Below are 19,414 nucleotides of genomic sequence, written 5' to 3'. Positions count from 1 at the left end.
GTACCAAGACATTGTTGTATTTTCATACCCATCCCTTAATTAGAATCTAAAAAGGACTTTACCAGCTTATGGTAATACCATATACAGTGCTAACGTTTTAACACAGTATGACAGTGAAAGAGTGAATACTGCTCAACCCTAAATTAATATAAGTTCTTGAAAGGTGTTTGGCATTTGTCACAGCCTAAAGCATGAAGAGTTCCCTCTGTTGCTGAATGTGGACAATGCAATTCGGGTTTGCTATTATTATTTTTACACAGATCAACCTTGCTCAAGCTCTCACACCCGACATTGCCTTGCCATGAGCACACTGGCCAGTAGGGGTGGGCGATATGGCCCTACAATAATATCAAAATTTTTCATGTTTTTTTTTTTTTTTGTGATAACTATACTCTAGGGCAGGGGTGTCCAAACTTTTTTGGTTGGGGGCCAGAAGGAGAAATATAATTGAAGTCACAGGCCACAGACTGTAATAAAACAAATAATGAAATATATATAATATATATAAATATATAATAATACTTTTTTCCTGATTATTTCATTTACACACCATTTTACGTGACTTACTATCTTTATCTTTGATTTTTCAAATTGATGTTTAATTTCATGATGTCTCTTAATATTAAACTCCTTAATTACGGCAACTTTTAGACTCATTGCCTCGTTTTTCTGCGCTAGAAATGCGCACCCTCTCCGCTTTTAGACTATTTTGGCCCGTTTTTCTGCGCTAGAAATGCGCACTCTCTCCGCTTTTAGACTCTTTGGCCCGTTTCTGACACCTAGCGTTCAAACTTTGAATCTCACATTATAAAAACCTGCTTAACAGCGGGCCAACTTTCATTCTATTTCTAAAATACCTCGCGAGCCGCTCCAAAAAAGGAAAGGGACGCAAATGGCCCGCGGGCCGTAGTTTGGACACCCCTGCTCTAGGTGATAAGACAAATCACTGAATTAGGCCTGGACAATAATTCGATATCAGTATTTATCGCGATAAGAAATGTTTCAATAACGGTGATATCAGTTTTGTGGTATATCGATATGTATTAGAATCACGGACAGGCGTTTTTTACTGGCGTCAGCTCGCCCCAGAGCTCAACACATTCAGCCCCCGTAGCTGGGCTACGTCAGTGCGTGATGACGTAACCACACAGGCACGTAGCCAAATAGGCTAGGCTAGGCAAGGCTAGGTTAAAATGGCTAGGCTCGGGTCCGCTTCGCTACACAGCACATATGTCTCGTGCTGGAGCCAAACAGAGCCATGACGAGCGGATCCAAGGCTAAGGTAGACTCGATTCGGTCGGCCGCGGGTCTGCTCGCTCGGCCGCGGGTCCGCTCCCTTGCCGCTTTGCTGCATATTGTGCCGAAGATTGCAGCCGACCAGCAGCGGGAATGTTAATACATCTAATCTGTTCCACCACTTCAAGCAACTCCACTACATACAATATTTTTCTTATACTGACTGAAGCACTTTTATAGCTTATGTTGTAACTAAGTTATTCATAGTTGATAAAGCCTGTAGGTTTGTTTATTTGACGGGAAAATCTTGTTGCTTTTATGTATATAAAGGCTTCTTGTATTCTATATCCTAGTTGAAACACTTGTTTTAATCTGTTAAATTTGTTCACAAAGAATAAGAAGCTCTGCCTCTGTTGTAATTTAAAGTTATTTTTATTGGTAATAGTTATATAGGTTTATGTTTGACAGGGATGTCATGTTATTATTTTGCTATATGCAAATAATATTGAGCATTCATTTATTTTGACTACTTTTATTTCTAAAGTATTAAAGTTTTTGTGAAAGGAGGTTTCAAAGTCTTAAATTAAATTTTCAGACAATAGTAGGTACAGATTTCCGATAGATAGAGAGATAGATGGATAGAGATAGATGGATAGAGATAGATGGATAGAGATAGATGGATAGAGAGAGAGAGAGAGAGACAGAGACAGAGAGAGACAGAGACAGAGACAGAGAGATAGATAGATAGATAGATGGATAGAGAGAGAGATAGATGGATAGAGAGAGAGATAGATGGATAGAGAGAGAGATAGATGGATAGAGAGAGAGATAGAGAGAGAGATAGAGAGAGAGAGATAGAGAGATAGAGAGATAGATAGATAGATATGCATATAATGAGGGTATCTGATGCCAGCAATACAAAAAGTGCAAACACACAGTTATATAATAATTTAAATTCGCAGTGCTGCAGGGATTGCAGGGCTTCTTAGCAGTTTTCTGAGGCCTTCAAAGTATTTATATCAATATCGAAATTATATCGTATCGACCGAAATTTAAGGAATACATAGTGATATAAATGTTGGCCATATCGTGCAGCACTACACTGAATTACAAAAATTACTTCTTCAGGAACACACTACAATACTGCAACAAAGAAAATATATATATTTAATTATTGCATATATGATACAATACGGCACACCCCTAACTGAGATATAAAGAAAATTCAAGAATTTTATCAGATTTGTAACCGAAGTCAATGATCCAGAATGTCATGATACTAATAATAATGCACCCCAAATATCTCCATATATTCAGAATTAAAGTAAAATAAATGATACTGGACAGATATAATCTGTCTTTAGTAGATATATAATGGGAAATGAGAACAGTGTGAATTTTTCTTTTGCTAAAAACAGTAAAATAGTACCACCCTGATGTGATTATTAGGGGTGGGTGATCCAGCATAATATTTAAGGATATAATATTGTTCACCATATTCAAAAATGTTGGCGATATTATTGCATTTGACACAATATGACACACCTCTACTGGCCAGTGTTCAACCTTACTTACAAGATATCCCTCCACCCCTCACTTCACAAGTCATCCCCTCAGAAAACACTTCATAATCAATTTACAAACCGCTATAACATGATTTTATATGATGTATGGTACACACCTTTTACTGTTATGTTAAATAACAGAGAGCAGAACCCATTTTTCAGAGTTTCTCTTCCTCAGTCTGTATGAACCCCAGGATTCTTTACTACAGTGGTTCCCATCCCTGGTCCTGGAGGACCCCCTGCCTTACACATTTTACTGCTTTCCTGCTGTAACACACTCCCCCCAACTCAGGAAGAGCTTGTTAATCAGCTGATTAGCTGAATCAGGTGTGTTGTGCGTATGGTAAACACTAAAACGTGCAGGGCAGGGGGTCCTTCAGGACCAGGGTTGTGAAACATCTTTCCAAGTAGTGTTCAAAGCAGGGAAGTGTGCATTTCATTACTTGGAGTTGTTTGTAGACTCTATAATTAAGTACAGTCTCAGTCTAGAGTATACATTTTTGAACTAATGGGTTGCTATGAAGTTGTTATTTTCATCCAGGTATTCCAGGTCACCCAAATACTCCAAACGTTTGCTACAGTGTGGACAACTGGGTGCTAGGTGGTTACTAAGGTGTTGCAAAGTGGATCAGATACAGCAGTGCTGCTGGAGTTTTTAAAAACTGTGTTTAATCACTCACTGTCCTCCACACTACTAGACACTCCTACCTACAGCTGCTCCACTTTGTAGATACTGAGGTGTTCAAAAACTCCAGCAGCACTGATGTGTATAATCCACTTTTACCAGCACAACCAGATATGCATTAAGTACTAGAGATCCAGACTTGTGTACAAGTAAAAGTGCTCTATAAAAAGTGACTTGAGTAGAAGTGTAGAAGTAGAAGAGTGAAAGGCAGAACAGAAGCAGTGAGATCTTCTTATAAGATCAGCTTGATCGCTTGATTTACTCAGTGAATTATTGTAGTCTTAAGAGGACAATAAATAGTCTGTATAGTAGTCTGTATTTTTCTGACTATAAGGTGCAATGGATTATAAGGTGCTTGGGGTGGGTGATCTGGCCCTAAACTAATATCACAATATTTTATGGTATTTTCATGATAACGATACTCCTGGCGATATGACAAAACACTGAATTAAAAAATATATATAATCACAAATACAGTAATGCAACAAAATTAAAATTAAATTGTATTACTGCATAAGATATATGGCACACCTCTAACTGAGACATAAAAAAAAAGAATTTTATCAGATTTGTAATAAAAAAATGCACTCCAAATCTCTCCATATGTCCAGTATACAGTATAAAGTGAAATAAATAATCCTGTATATATATAATCTGTCTCTATTTGATATATAATAGGAAATGAGAACAGTTTGATTGTTTGTTTTTTTTTGTTGCTAAAAACAGTTACCCTGATGTGATGATAAAAAAATTAATATTGATATAAAAATATTGGTGATAATACTGCATACGATACGATATGGCACACCCCTATAGGGCACACTATCAATAAAAGTCTATTTTCTGGTCTTTTTTCATACACAAGGTGCACTGGAATATAAGGTGCATTAAGTGATCCTAGTAAGGATGCCTACATCAAAGTGAGCAAGGGTGTCGCCATGTTTCTCTTTTAATGGCGCCCCAGTAAGCAAAACTGTACTTCTTAAAGAAAAAAATAAATAAATCTTTCAAAGTCAATCGAGTGCTGGATGTTAATCTACATACACAGATTCCTCCCACAAAAGGGGGGGGGGGTTGTCCACAAAAGGGGGGGGGGGGTTACATGACAGGAAGACAGAGAATAGGAAATTAAGAGGGGTACAATGGGAAAGGAGAGGAGAAAAAAACAGCATACCCCATACTGTGCTCCTAAGGAAGCACAGTATGGGACCATAAAAAAAACCTCAGCACATATGCAATACACAGACAATAGACAGTTCTGGCAACATGTGGGTTAAGGGGTGGTAGAGATAGAGTCCAGTCCAGACAAGCAGCCATCCGGCGATAGCACTAAACTGAGAAACCCTAAGTGTTCCAGTAACCCAGGGCGCTAACAGCTAGTGACTAATGCTAATTATGTTACACCCATACTTAGTTCTGAAGAAACTTTACTAAAAACTCACCCTTATAATGTTGTATTTCAGTGTGGTGGCTTCGCTGCTCCTTAATACCTGACTGGTAGAATTCATACATACGGTGCACCGGATTAATAAGGCGCATTGTCGATTTTGGGGAAAATTAAAGGATTTTAATTGTGTCTTATAGTCCCATTATAGACCTTATTGCATACTGACGTGGGACAAAATACCGTCTAAACAAATATAGTTCATGGGACATGGCTAGGTGATGCACAATACCATCACCAATCAGCTCAATCATAGCAGGCAGTAAGTATTATGCTACCAGACACTGGTTAGCTTTCAATTACTGCTTGCTTCGCCATTATTTCTGATAGGAAGTTTTTTAATTAGAAATGACTAAACAGATTCAAAAACAATTTACCTGTGCTGCATCAAAGCTGTCAATTCCAAAACTGAGACACCTCACTGAAGACCTGTAAAAGAACACAGAACATCCCAGTGTTAAGAATACCCTGAAATCTTCATACTCAACAAGCCTTAAAACAATGCAACAATGCACATCTCCTTCAGACAGTTTACAAAGATTATCTGCTTTGATGACCTCCACATTATGACACCACACCCACAGACAAAAATACAAGACTACAGCAGGTTTATTTTCACAGACAATCCTTCCCCGACCGATTGTGTGCCACTCGCAAAAATAAATAACGGCTTAATGCGCGAACCATTGTTTCCAGGGGACAACATTAGCAGCTGCCAAATAACAGTTTACAGCCCAACAAATGATCTCCAAATGATCTCCATACACTGAGCCAGTGATCCAGTTTCCTCTGAAAGAACGCTCAGCGATTGTCCATTGTCCCAAACTACAAGTCAGGAAGATGGCAGAGGAAGAGAATAGGCCCATCCTGAAGCAGGGCGGCACACAGCGTGAGCAGAACGTACGCATTTCAACTGCATTATGTCATTACCAGATACACACACACACACACACACACACACACACACACAGGACAGCACAGCTCAGCATAGCATGGGGGAAGACTGTACTTAAGTCAGGTCTGTAAAGCTTTAAATCTACTGAACTGGTGAATAGAAGGGCATCTCACGATACAATATGATACACAATACATCGCTACAATACAGCTATAATATCACAATACTTCTCTCTACGATACTTCACCAAATCTGTGTTAATGAAGAGGATAAAATACTTCTAAAAAAACAGCAAATACCAGAAATTATGGATTTCTTGGTGTAATTTTTTTTAAATACACAACCAATATTCTTCACATAAGGTTTACCCTATTTATTACATTAGCGCCACCATGTGGAGTAAAGAAGCAGTGATTTTAATAAGTTCAATTGGCCTATGTTTTAACTGAAAAAAAAAATCTTTATTTAATGCCACATACTGACAATGTATCGCAAACAAAAAATATGTTTTTCCACCCCTACTGGTAAGGGTGCAGTCTAGGGCTGCACGATATTGGAACAATTTTACATTGCAAATGTTCTTTTTTTCAACGATATAGATCATTATATTAAACAATGCAGGGCCCATGACGTTACCAGCCCTAATCCCCACCAGCACGCTGTCTCGCGTCCGGACCACTCAAGAGCTGAGTCAGCGCTGAGCACTTAAAACCCGAGGAAAACTGCAAAACAACAGTAATCGGCCCTTTAATCAGGCATTTAAATGGCTTTTTAAAAGGTAAATAAGAGCGTTTTTCTGGGATTAAAAGCGTGAATTCAGCTGTAACTGGAAATATCTGCTCAAAACTGGGCTGAACTGAGAAGCACAGCTTTCAACACGTGCCCACATTTACAAGCTGGTGCCCAACCATGTGGATGGAGGCCATGCGGTTCCCTCATGTTTACTCCTGCCCAACACTGTTCATAAAGAACAGTCCCTGTACAGATGCCACAGAGCACAGTGCAAGCAGTTGTACAGAGCACACATGCTACACTGTAACCTGCATATGAAGTGACTGCATACACGCGGTGGACGAAGACTGATTAATATAACGCACAAAACCACATTTCACAAGATCGAGCTCCACCGGCAAACCTTAAGCTGAAAGTCATTATGAATTTAAGTTTTGATTTGCAAGGTATTAGTTGAGGTTCTGTTATGTTTGTGGTGAAATGACGGAAAATAAACAAGTGTTTCTGATATTCTGACCTTTTTCCATCTTATTTCAACTCAAGAAATCATAACAAGCTATTTCAGCTTCGTGAACAGTGAGGGTACACAACTTACACTGTACCATCCCTAAAAAAATAGGAAGAAATACTAATGAAAAAAAAGAAATACAATAAAATATGCTGGCTATTTATTGCTATTTAGTACATTATTCACAAGACATTCTTTCAGCATGTAGTATATTTAATGCTCACAAAAATTAAACAGAAAGAAAACATGGACTTTTATTTCTATTCCACGTAACGCTGAGATGTTTTTATTAGATTTATCAAACATATTAAAAATAAACATGCTTTTGTAAAATTTAAGAAACATAAAAAAGTTTTAATCTTTAATATCCTATCTGTCACTGATTAAGCATATTAAAATAACACAGAATAGAGGAGTGCATAGAGCTGGGCAATATGAAGATATTTTATTGTATGGTGAAAAAATTTCTCTTGTTGACAATATATGTTTTAATATGCATTTTGAGGATATCATCAATGCTTAAAGAACACTAAAGCAACTGCACATTTCATTACAGAAAGTGTAAAAAAATTATGTTTTAAGTAACTGAAGTAACTAATGTAGTAAGTGTAATGTTTAACATGTGCAGCAAAAAAAATCTATTTTATATATATTATTTTAACAATATATATATATATATATATATATATATATATATATATATATATATATATATATATATATATATTATAACAATATCTTTAATGACTTTTAAAATGTAATTCAAATATTAATATGAACAGGATAACTGAATCATGTATGTTTCATTCAGTCTTAATGGACTCTGGACTTTACATGCTAAATAGCTAAAAGTAAGTTATATAAACAACAAGCTAGTTAACGGGATGGCAGTACCTGCTGTGGACGCGCAGCAGGGTTTCTGCACGGACCTCCCCTAGAGAGAGAATAGACACCTCCAAAACATCTCGCTCTCAGAAAAGCATCTGAAAAGTTCTGCTCAGGTTTCTGCAGGAAAGATCTGAGTAAATGCTCCACGTTCGCCTAGCTCAGCTTCGTCTTTATCCATAATCTCCACAAACAACAAGCTCTTTTATACTTGGACTCTTCAACCAACCAACCTTGTGACGTCACCAGTGCTCCAAAATGGCGGTGCACTAGCCCAAACGTAACAAACATAAATATATTATAATTTAGTGTGTAAACATTTTATATAAAAAAATCCCCCCAAATAAATTCCATTATATTTAATCCCTTAGAAAACTTGTACAAAAAAGTTTCATGTCCACTTTAAGCACTAGGAGTGCATGCCTAAGCTTTAAATAATCAAAAGCGGTGTGACGATATAAATCAGCCCAGATTTTCAGTTTTACACTATACAGACAAAAAATACTTGGAGACACCTCTCCAACATTAGATTCGGATTCAGTTTCCTTCAGATCCTTTACCACAGGTGCACCCTAGCCATGCAGTCTGCCTTTACAGTTATTAGTGACTGTAAAAAGCTGACTGAACTCCAGCATGGTACTGTAATTGGACAGCACCACAGCAAAAATCAGAAGAGGTGAAAGTTCCTCGCAGAACATGGGCAAGTCCATGAACAGCTACAAAACAGTTTACAACACAACCGGATGTCAACACAAATGCATTACCAAACACAAGCATCTTTCTAGTCTTACCTGTAATTACCACAGAGTTGACGCTAGAATTACTGTCAAATACACCCACTTCCTACCCCACAACCAGAAACTCAACATCTTACGTTGCAGCTTTAATAGGAAAGATAACGTAGCGCATCCGTATCCGTTTACTTGGGGTTATGGTTTTGTTTATCCGCATGTTTTGCGTTCTCCAATCCTCAGAACCATGCCTCAAAGCAAAATAAAAGAGATCGCAATGATTTATAAATCAATTTGAGGTTAAGCTGTTGCAAAACTTCACATCAGCCTCCAATGGGTCAAAGTGTTAATGGCGAATGAGTAATAAGCAGACGCAATATGAGGTCATTCAGCTCACAACAGCCCAGATGTGACCAACAGCAGCCTTGCGGCCAGAGTCAACTCATGTTTGGGTCAGTCATTATGTAAACTGGTGTCTAGGGTTGCAGCGGTAACCGGTTTCACGGTATACCGTGGTATTAAAATGCACGGTTATCATACCGTGTGTGTTTGCTTATTACCGGTAAAACGCAAGCCAGCGGAGAAAGTCACTCGCGCATGCGCAACTCTGCTCCGCTTCAGCTACTCAGCACACAGCGGTGAGAATGGCAGAAAGTGCATCAGACTAGAGCTTAGATTCTCTGCCCGAACCGTTCGGGCCGAGATTTCCCACCACATTCCTCGGGCCGGGTCGGGTTGGGCTCCAGAAAATAGTCTGAGATGTAGGCATCTGTTTTTTAATTATATATTTTATTTTTAAACAAAGCTCTGGTGTGATAATCACAATGTTAATGCGAAGTAACCAATTATTATTGTTAATGAAAACGAACCAAATAACGAAAACTGAAAGTGAAACTTAACTAACTTATTTATAAGCGCTGTTTTCACTCCCGCAGTTCTACAGCGGGAGGTGTTGTGCCGATTCTGTCCGCGAAGCGGGAGTCGGATTGAGCAGGGAGTCGGATTCGGCATAACAGCGGCAGCGCGGCTGCACCTCGCGGTCCGCGGTGTTAGTTTTAAGCGCTCGCGCTAGCCGCAAAATACGACAGAAAACACTGAGAAACTGCAGAATTATGAATTGGACTAAAATGAGCACGAGGAGATAAAATAGAACCTTTACCTGTGAGTAGCTCATATCAGAACACGCAAATCTCTCTCTCTCTCTCTCGCACGTGAACTTCTCCGCACTGTGTTTAGCTGTTCTTAAAAATCATTTTTATTAAATAATAGTTCTATGCTTCTATGTTAGTGTTAATTAACATAATTCTGATCATATTTCGCTCATTCAAACAGCCTGAAAACAGACTTGTAATCAACAAGCTTGTAATCAATGTGGCCGTAGTCACAGCTAAAGGAGGAAATACATCAAACCTGTTCTCCCATCTCCGAGAACACCACCCCGCTGTGCAGCGCAAAGTATGTGTTCAGTTTATAATTTTACCTAAATAACCTAAATAAAACCTCTATGTAGTCGTGCACAACCCATGCGGTAAGCGCCCGCAAAAGCGCTGAGTTATCCGAAATTTGGGCACGCAGGTACAGGCGTGAAGTGCGTGCTACGATGGATTCACGTGTCCGTGTAAAGGTCCTGGCCGGACTGGATGTGAAAGACGCCATTCATTTACATGCGTTAATTTTCAAATTCTGACGTGCCTGTTTTTCATATGTTGAAGGTTTTAAGGTGTGAAAGCCTTAAAATAGAAATCTCTATTGTGAGGATCATGTCAGAAATAAATCCCCTCTTTCGGCAGTATCTGGTTATATACCAACTTTATATATATATATATATATACACTCTTAATGCCCTTAAGAGTAGTGGAAAAACATGGTTTCCTTCACCTGATGGTGTAGTTTCTACAATAAATAGTTAATTGAACAAAAAACCTTTGTTGTAATTTCTTTAAGGGTCAGTTTAATAATATATGTAACAAACTGTGATACCGTGATAACCGTGATACCGCGGTATTTTCCGAGACGGTTATCCTACCGTGAAAATCTCATACCGTTGCAACCCTACTGGTGTCTGTTACAGTGCACTAAAATGAAAGCATGTGAACGCATGCAAAAAGAAACTCTAATAAACCTCATTATATCAGTGAGCTGGTTCTCCAACAGTGGCTTAAAGCAGAATTACGTAGAACCGTTACCCTACACTAGCAGCTTCAAAAACACTTTCATTTCACTGGAAAAATCAGGGAGAATGAAACAAGACTCATGCATAGTTGGTGTAGAGCAGTGGATAAGACCACCGCCTGCTTATGAGCTAATACATCATGTGGGGGACTGCGATACATCAATACTAACACTCAAGCAACAAGGGCTGCACAATATATCGGTTTAGCATCATCATCATCGCAATGTGGGCATTTGCAATAGTCACATCACAGGACAAGCAATGTAATGTAAAGACAATTTCATTCAATATTACAACTTTTATGCTGCTTGAAAAATTGTTCTTCATTATTTGCCACAATATGGAAATTATATTGGTCGGTATGATTCATTTTACTCCGTTCTTTTGTACCAAGAGTTTTTTAATTTTTTATTTTAATATGTTTGATTTTTGACTTGTCAATTCTGTACATTTTTGGTGAAAATGTTTTTTTTTTTTTTTTTGTCATATCGCAATAGGAATCGATGAATAAAAGACTATCGCAATGTAGGTTTTTTTTTTCAATATCATGCAGCCCTACTCCTAACACTACATTAGCCCACTTCTGTAACAAGAAGAACCTTGTAAGCAAGTCGCTCTGGATAAGAGCGCCAGCCAAATTCCGTAAAAGTAAATCAATGTTGTACACATTTTGGTCTGGAATGCTGCTATAGATCTATGCATATTTAGTAGAGACCTCTCTAAACAACTGTGTAACTCACTGTGTAACCAGTCATATTGGTGCAGAATTTTGGAATATTGGAAATTCTAAATTACCCAGAAAAATTTGATACAGTGCCTAAAACAGTCTTCCATGCGGATGGTCATTTCCGGTTGAGAGTGCGCTGCACGTGATTGGCTGCTGCTTCTCAGCAGTGTGTTGAGTGCGTATAGAATGTAATTGTAAGCGAGCTTGAGTGCCTTCAGTGGCAGAAAGGCCTTATATAAGTGCAATTGCAAGCAAGCAATTAAGCAGTATAAAAATGCATTTAGTTTGGTTAACAAAAAAAAAAGGTTTAAATTCATCAAGTTTAAGACAGCAACATCTTTATTATGATATAAAACTCAGAAATTTACCATAGATTAGAGTATTATTGAAACATAAACCATTCCCTCATCGTTCATTGCAATGTTAGTAAGGTAAACATCCTAGACGAGCACTTCTAAGTCCAAGAGGCTCTAAAATTCCCTGGAGTCTTCATTCTGGTTCACACACTCAACAAAGAATCAGGAGCTGATAACATCTGATAGCCTTTCTGCTGAAGATCTTGTGACTCACCACTTCTTTTTTAATATCCGTAACCAGGCTAATATCATATCCTGGGAAACACAACACTCGACCGGTCCAAGAATGAAAGAAAGAAAGAAAAGAGCTATAACTTTCCAAAATCAGTTCCTTAATGACTGTGTGTTGGTTTAATAGAAAAATAAAAAATCTTTTCACATTCCCTACATGTGTGTGTTTTAGTGCGCGTGTGTGTTTTGGTTTTCGTGACAATGACTGCATTTACTGCTGGCATGTGTTTGGCGTACCCCTCTCGGCCTTTGTTAGAGTACACTAATTAAATTAATGAACGCTGGGAGGCAACATTAACAACATCGCTGCTCACTAACAAAGAGCTGATTTACTCCAGAGAGAGAGAGAAGCAACAGGAACACTCCCTCAAGCCTGCAGGCTGGGCCAACACACCACTTACTCCCACACCTCGTCTTTAGCTATACTGTCAAAACAACAGAGCCCAGCGCATGCCAATATCCACACCTCAAACTGTTCAGCACCATGCTGCTGAAACACCATTTACACCTGGGGTTAAACTGCTGCCCTTACTGTGTTTCAGCCGTGATTGAATATGCAAAAGGTGTGTCATTCAAGCTCAAAAAGGCACATTTAGTCTAGATCCAGTCAAAACCACATCTACCACAGAAGCCCCTATGACTGCACTGCTGTCTCAAGCACGAGAGCAATGTTAAAAAACAAAAGCCACTAAAATTTAAAGGCAAGATGTCAGCACAGGGCGACATAAATGGATGACTAACCATTAACATATATTTATATATGGAGAGAGAGTTAATAGCTAAAATGTGTTCCTTTGAAGTAATGAAACATATCAAACCTGCTTAAAAAAATGTATAAACATTTTCTAACCTTTAAAAAAAAAAAAAAACATTTTTACTGTAGTAATTTGCACCTCTGCACTATACAACTATTTGTATCTCAATGCTATCAGAGGCACACTGCTGCTGCAGCTCAGCCAATCAGCTCTCCTGTCCTGCCTCTAAACCCATACATCACCCAGTGTCCCTCCCAAACTACCACTCCCATTTTTTTTAGCCTTTTTCAAATTTGAGCTGAGCGGGGAGTCAGCAAAAATGAGGGGATTTAGTGTTCCTAAACTTTTTTAGTAGAATTACTAGATCATAAAAGTAAACAAAAACAACAAAAAAACAAAAAAACAAAAAAAAATCGATAAATGTTTGTCTATTTCGGAAACAGTATCATGTACTTGTTTTTTGTATAAAACAAAGAAATTTACACAAATTAAGTAATGCAACAATAAAAATCTAACGCAAAACTTAAAGGAGCAGTCCGGTGTAAAATTGACTTTTGGTGTAGTAAAACATGATAAAAAGTACTTACCTTTGTTAAATAGCCCAACTCCGCTCTCCTACAGCTTACTGAGATCCAGTAATTTTGTGCTTTTTGCCCAGCACACTGTACAACGGCCATATCAGGGCATATTTTTCCCTGATAAATCGCTTTTTACACTGTAACTCAAAGTAGCTCCACACCTCCTTGGTAGAATCTGGAGAGACCTGACATGTACTTTAAAAGTGCACAAAAAGCTTATTAAAAACATTGTGTATATCCCATACTGCTTCTTTGTAGCTCCAGGCGCTGCCATCACTGTACTGATAATGACATTTAATGTTTTTGCGACGTTAATATCAGTGTAGTAATGGCAGTGATGGCAAAATATGCCCTGATACGGCTGTGGTACAGGTTGCAAAAAACACAAAATTACTGGATTTCAAAAAGCTGTAGGAGAGCAGAGGTCGGCTATTCAACAAAAGTAAGTACTTTTTTTCTCTTATTTAACTGACCATATTGACCATTCACACTTAAATAAGTACATGCTCTTGATAGATTATATGGGCTATCACAGATCATGCTATTTGACCTCAGCAGCCGGACTCCGGGAGAGTACGATTGCTCTCTTGCTCTCTCTGGGTGCATAAATGGCACTCTCTCTCTCTCTTTCTCTCTCTCCACGTCAAAGATGATGTATCTGACACGGCTTCCCAGTGATGCTGACGTGTTTCTGAGAAAGCATGTGCTAGTCACCACCCTCCAAAAGTTTTGGGACTTTACTAGTGATAGGGGAATTCATATGCATAAGGACTGCATAACTGGCCTTCAATATTGTTAAGAAGAAAAACAAAAAATACTACAACAAAAATAATATATTACATCATCCATTAAAAAGGTGTCCAATACAAATACTGTCGTAATGATAGTGAAACACTGTTGTTTATGTTTAAAGCAGCATTTTGTGAGTGGGAATTCGCTCCTGTGCTCAAAACAAACAAGAACAAGTAGGAACAAAGAGCAAAATGTAGGCAAAAGATGACGGAAGAAAGTGATTTTTTTTTTTGTTCTACAAAACAGACACTTCAAAGAATGCATTTTCACGTTCTACACATGCTTGTGCTACCTAGTCTTGTTGTCTTGGTTTCAGTTTCAGTGCACAGTTCAGGCAAAAGGTTTGCAGAAGTTTCTCAGCATGCATGCTTTGCACTTAAATACTCAGGTTGTTCTGAATGAAACAGATTTATTGGATGTTCATAGAAGAAATTTAATGTGAAATTTCACGTTTCTAAAGCAGTGTGTGCAGATGAGAAAAACAAGCTGTAGGCTTTGGTTGTACACACTGTACGGTTCAAACAATAAGTAATAATAATTAATAGAGGGTTTGTCACAATTTTTATAGTTTTTATACCAACCATTTACTAGTAACGTGTCCCATGACTTTTGCCATTTTCCACGGATGTCTGCCAGAGTGACCTATCTGTTTGAATGGACAATTCTGGCCAGAAGTTTCTGGTCACGATCATTACTACCCACTGCGCTGTCCACAGTGGGTGGTAATGCCCTCTTTAAGGTAGTTCTTGTACACAAACCCGACACTGTGGATAAAGGGATGTTAAAGCAGCAGAAGGGAAAGGGAAAAATATAATAATAATTTGCACCAATGGGCTGCCTCATTCCTGCAATGATGCACATATTCATCCTAAAATCAGGGTGTCTGGTAGGTTCCAGTAGGGGTGGGCGACATGGCTCTAAAATAATATCACGATATTTCAGGGTATTTTTGCGATAACGATATACTTGCCGATATAGGAAAACAGAAGAATAATTAATGAACTTCAGAAATATAGTATAAAAGTATAACATCATAATCATAATGTGGCAAAATAAATAATATAGCATACAATAATATAATGCAGCAAAAAATATTGCAGAATATTTAGTGCATGCAAATAAACTGCAAACTAAAACAATTATACATTAAATACACTTAAAGCTTCAGAGTAAACAATAGACTAATTTAAGACAGAACATCTCTATTATCACGATATGAATTTTTAATATCACGATATTTCTGTCACGATATATTGTATACGATATAATATTGCCCACCCCTAGTTCCCAGGACCTTCTTTTGGCTATAACAGCATTTGCTGGTTACCTGAACAACCATGATGCTGATAATTGTGGAGACCTTACAACTACAAAGTCTGTCTTAATCTGCTTATTCACACAAACTTAAACCAAATAAGAACAGAATTAGAGATAAAGAAAGTTGGCAAGCTAAAGAGTTTTTCTGCTAAAATCAACAGATTTATTCACCCTGCAATGAGACTGCCCCACAGTGCATGTTTAAAAAGTACTTTAATCATGCTCTGTTAAATAACACATTCTCACCACAAATGCATGCACTGTCACTATAAATGTCCAACCCATATGGCACCCACTACCATGCCTTTCTTAAAAATCTAGCCAGTGTTCAACCTCACTCACAGGATAACACCTCAATGATAAAAGCTACATAAGGCTCTCCCATGACTTTGGCAACCTCATTTGTCCTCTTTTTTTCAACAGCACATGTTTCATAGATAGATAGATAGATAGAACTTTATTGATCCCTCATCATCTACTATCTGAAAGAGAACAAATGTGTAGATATTAGTAGACATTTTAACAGACTTTATGTGTAACCTAAGAGCTTCCTGTGTGTACTGTGATGTTAATTTAGGATGGTTGAAGAGTTTTTTGCTCATGTTGTGGTCTGGTCTTGGGCTGAAGTTGTTAGGACAGTCTGATCGGACCATGTAGGCAGTTGTTTCACTTGCAAATTATTTAGATTTAGAAATCTAGACTCATTTAGACTCATCTGCATCTGCAGATCTCTCTGCTCTTTGTATCTGGTTTGATCTATTTTAGTAATTCTCAATATAAAAAAAAATATTTCTTTCATATTACGTCTTTCATATTTTGGGGAAAAAAAGGGACAGAGAGTTTCTTACTAATGTACTCTGAATGCAGAGATATGCAGAGAAGTGAAATATCTCATTTTGAGGCCTTATTTATTTTGTGCAGTTTTGATATTTAATTTTATTGTAGTAACTTTTTTAAATATAATGTTTTTATACATGTTCCTCCCCAGTTTCTTAAAGAAAATGCTCTAAATTTCACTTTGCATGCATATGAAGGTTTAAATTGTTTTTTTTAAACCAAAAAGCAATTTTTTTGTTTGGGTTGTGTTCTATAAAAATGAGAAAATGTGTGTCCTGGTCTGTTCTAGATTGTTGAAGTGAAGCAGATTACCATAACCAAACTTATGCCTGAGCCCATTTTAATTTTACACAGTTTAATTAGTTACTAATAGAAGTGGGGTGTCCTTTCCTCACAAGAAATCCGTCTGTGTTGGCAGTTTTGTTTGTTTAGTTTTACTATGCCATCTCTTAATTTTATTCAATTGATGATTAAAAGTTTCCAAATGTCCTATCAAATGTTCCAATATGTGGAAATTTGTGTCCTATTTTTCTTGTTACATGATTGTTGGAAGTTTTTAAAAAGTAGAGTACTGACCAAGTATTGAATCGTTGTCTTAATGCAGCACTGACACAGCACTGAACTTTACAAGACTTTGTACAATCCTAATTTAGGGTTTCATTATTTCCGGCCAAAGAAAAAAAAAAAGATCCCCTCTCCTCTGCGAGATTAAACACACTGATGTGGTCATTAAGGTGCAGTTCAGCAGCAGGTGCTTCGGCTGATCTTGCAGCTGCATGCTGAGTAGGTCACATCAAATTCCTTCACAGAGTGAGGTGCTTATAATTACAAAAACAAGAGGGCTCATTTAAAAACAGACAAAAAGCACAAACAGCAGAGCACTGATCTCAGTATTTCTACCTTACAAAAAGCAGATCACAATCAGACAGAGAAAAACTGTGCAAAATAAATGCCTCTGCTGATAGGGCAACATTTGGACAAGCTGTCTTTTATAAAGTTATACATTAATGATTTCTTTCAAACAAAGACTGACGACAATGCTGCATAATGTGTGTACAATGCTGAGCCTGTTTGACTTTCTGCACAGCAAGGTCGTGTTAAAATCAGTGCAAAAAAACAGAAGGAGTGGAATGTATGTGGACTCTATGGGCACATAGGGAATGGTTCTTAGCATGGAGGCAAGCATTCTGGTGCCCCACACAGACACGGATCAGTACAGAACGCTTACAAACAGGGCTGGGACTGATTTTTCAGCATGTTTAGCTAACTTACATTTGGCACTGTAGTTGAAAAGCCACCTATGAGAGCTATTAAGTCTCTGGCCTAGGGGTGTGCGATATTCTCTCAATATCTCAATTTCTGTTTTTGTCTATAAGTAGCAGATGGTTTCAAAGGTAGCTTGCTGAATTAGTCTATGTGCTAACCAGACATGCGATAAATGCAGATGCACAGTAGTGGAGTCAGGGCGTTTTGTTTGTTGTTTGCTGTTTAAGTAGCATACTCGATAACGTTACGGTTAGCGCTAGTTAATGCTGCCTGACAGCACTACACTAAGTAAACCTGAGTGTTCCGGTAAGCCATGGCGATATCAACTAGCGGTTCATCCCACGTAGCTTGTTTTACCACAGTAAACGTGCACAACACAGTCCAATATACTCACCTCTGAACGGCGAAAAAGCTAGCGCTAGGCTTGGTTTGTGGCTAATGGTAATGCTGCTTCAGCAGTGCTAGCCAGGGTTAGCAGCAGGCTACAGGCTGATAATACTCACCTCTAAAGACAAGAGAACCAGCGCTTAGCACGGTCAGTGGCTAATGTTAATACTGCTCCAGCAGTGCTAGCCAAGGTTAGCAGAAGTTACAGGCTGATAATACTCCTCTCTGAACGACAAAAGAGCGACAAATGCTAATGCTGCTCCTCATAACCTGACTAGTAAAACTTATACATAAGGCGAACCGGAATATAAGGTGCACTGATGATTTTAGGAAAAAAGAAAGGATTTTAAGTGCGCCTTATAGTGTGAAAATATGGTATTTGCTTATTTAGGAGTATTTCATATTTTTCAGTAACAGAGAGGTATCCAAGAGAAATGTCTTGTGATATATTCAGTATCACAAAAAGCCAGTATCGTCATACCATTGTTATCGTGGGTAATGTATCGTAACTTTGTATCCGACCCGAATTTAACACAACACAGAAGGTAAATACGTCAAACTTGGTGTAAAAGCTCCAGCACTCCAGACTGCGTTCGTACTCAAATAAATAATGTTTAATAAAGTTCTTCATGTGACGAGTGCTCCCTGTCAAAAGCCATATTTAGAAAGGAAAGACAGAAAGAAATGTGTTCATTTCCTGTGCAGCCTATCTCCAGTCTCCAGCTGCGTTCAGACCCAGTTCTGCTGCACCACAAACCTGTCACATCTGAACACACCACCTTCACACGCAGTAAAAAACGGGGTAATTGCAATTATTAAATGTGTCAGTAAATGTGACTGTTACGGTGGCTGGTGAATTTGAATAAGCATGCATGCTGAACTGTGGGAACTGCTGCAATTCGCTGTTCTGAACTAAAGGCTTTAAAAAGCTGAGCATGTAGGGCATTTATTAATATGAAATAATTAATGGAACAGATCTGTAAAAATATAACACTGTATAAAACATGAATACTGTGGTTCCAATACGTTCTGTTCTGTATGAATTAAGACAAAATGTACGGCATGCTGTCAATCAGCACAGTAGAGACCAGAGGCAGTCAAAGCCAGACCCGCCTACTCATTTTGTAGGCCCACCCCTTTCTACCAGACCGAGTCTTAGACCACCTTCGTTGAGTTTACTATAGGAGCCTAAAGGACCAGAAGCAAAGCAGATTTTACTACTTAATATCAACTTCGTCCAGTCAGTGTAATCTATAAACAGTATAAGTGTAGTTCAACAATTTATCCAATTATTTAGAGTTCCAATAGATTACA

At 38.1% G+C, this 19,414-nt stretch overlaps 1 protein-coding gene across 2 annotated transcripts in view; it reads right to left on the bottom strand.

The window, feature by feature from the left end:
* Positions 1 to 19,414, bottom strand: part of nck1b (NCK adaptor protein 1b) — a 93,225-nt gene that overhangs the window by 43,176 nt on the left and 30,635 nt on the right. For both annotated transcript variants that reach the window (XM_022673384.2, XM_022673385.2), the window contains one exon: positions 5,308 to 5,359. The gene's annotated coding sequence lies outside the window, so the exon portion shown is untranslated. The remainder of the gene's footprint in view (positions 1 to 5,307; positions 5,360 to 19,414) is intronic.

The sequence above is a fragment of the Astyanax mexicanus genome, chromosome 6, assembly GCF_023375975.1.
Source record: "Astyanax mexicanus isolate ESR-SI-001 chromosome 6, AstMex3_surface, whole genome shotgun sequence".
NCBI classification, from domain to species: Eukaryota; Metazoa; Chordata; class Actinopteri; order Characiformes; family Acestrorhamphidae; genus Astyanax; species Astyanax mexicanus.
The sequence above is the reverse complement of the archived record's forward strand: the minus strand, read 5'-3'. Positions and strand labels throughout refer to the sequence as shown.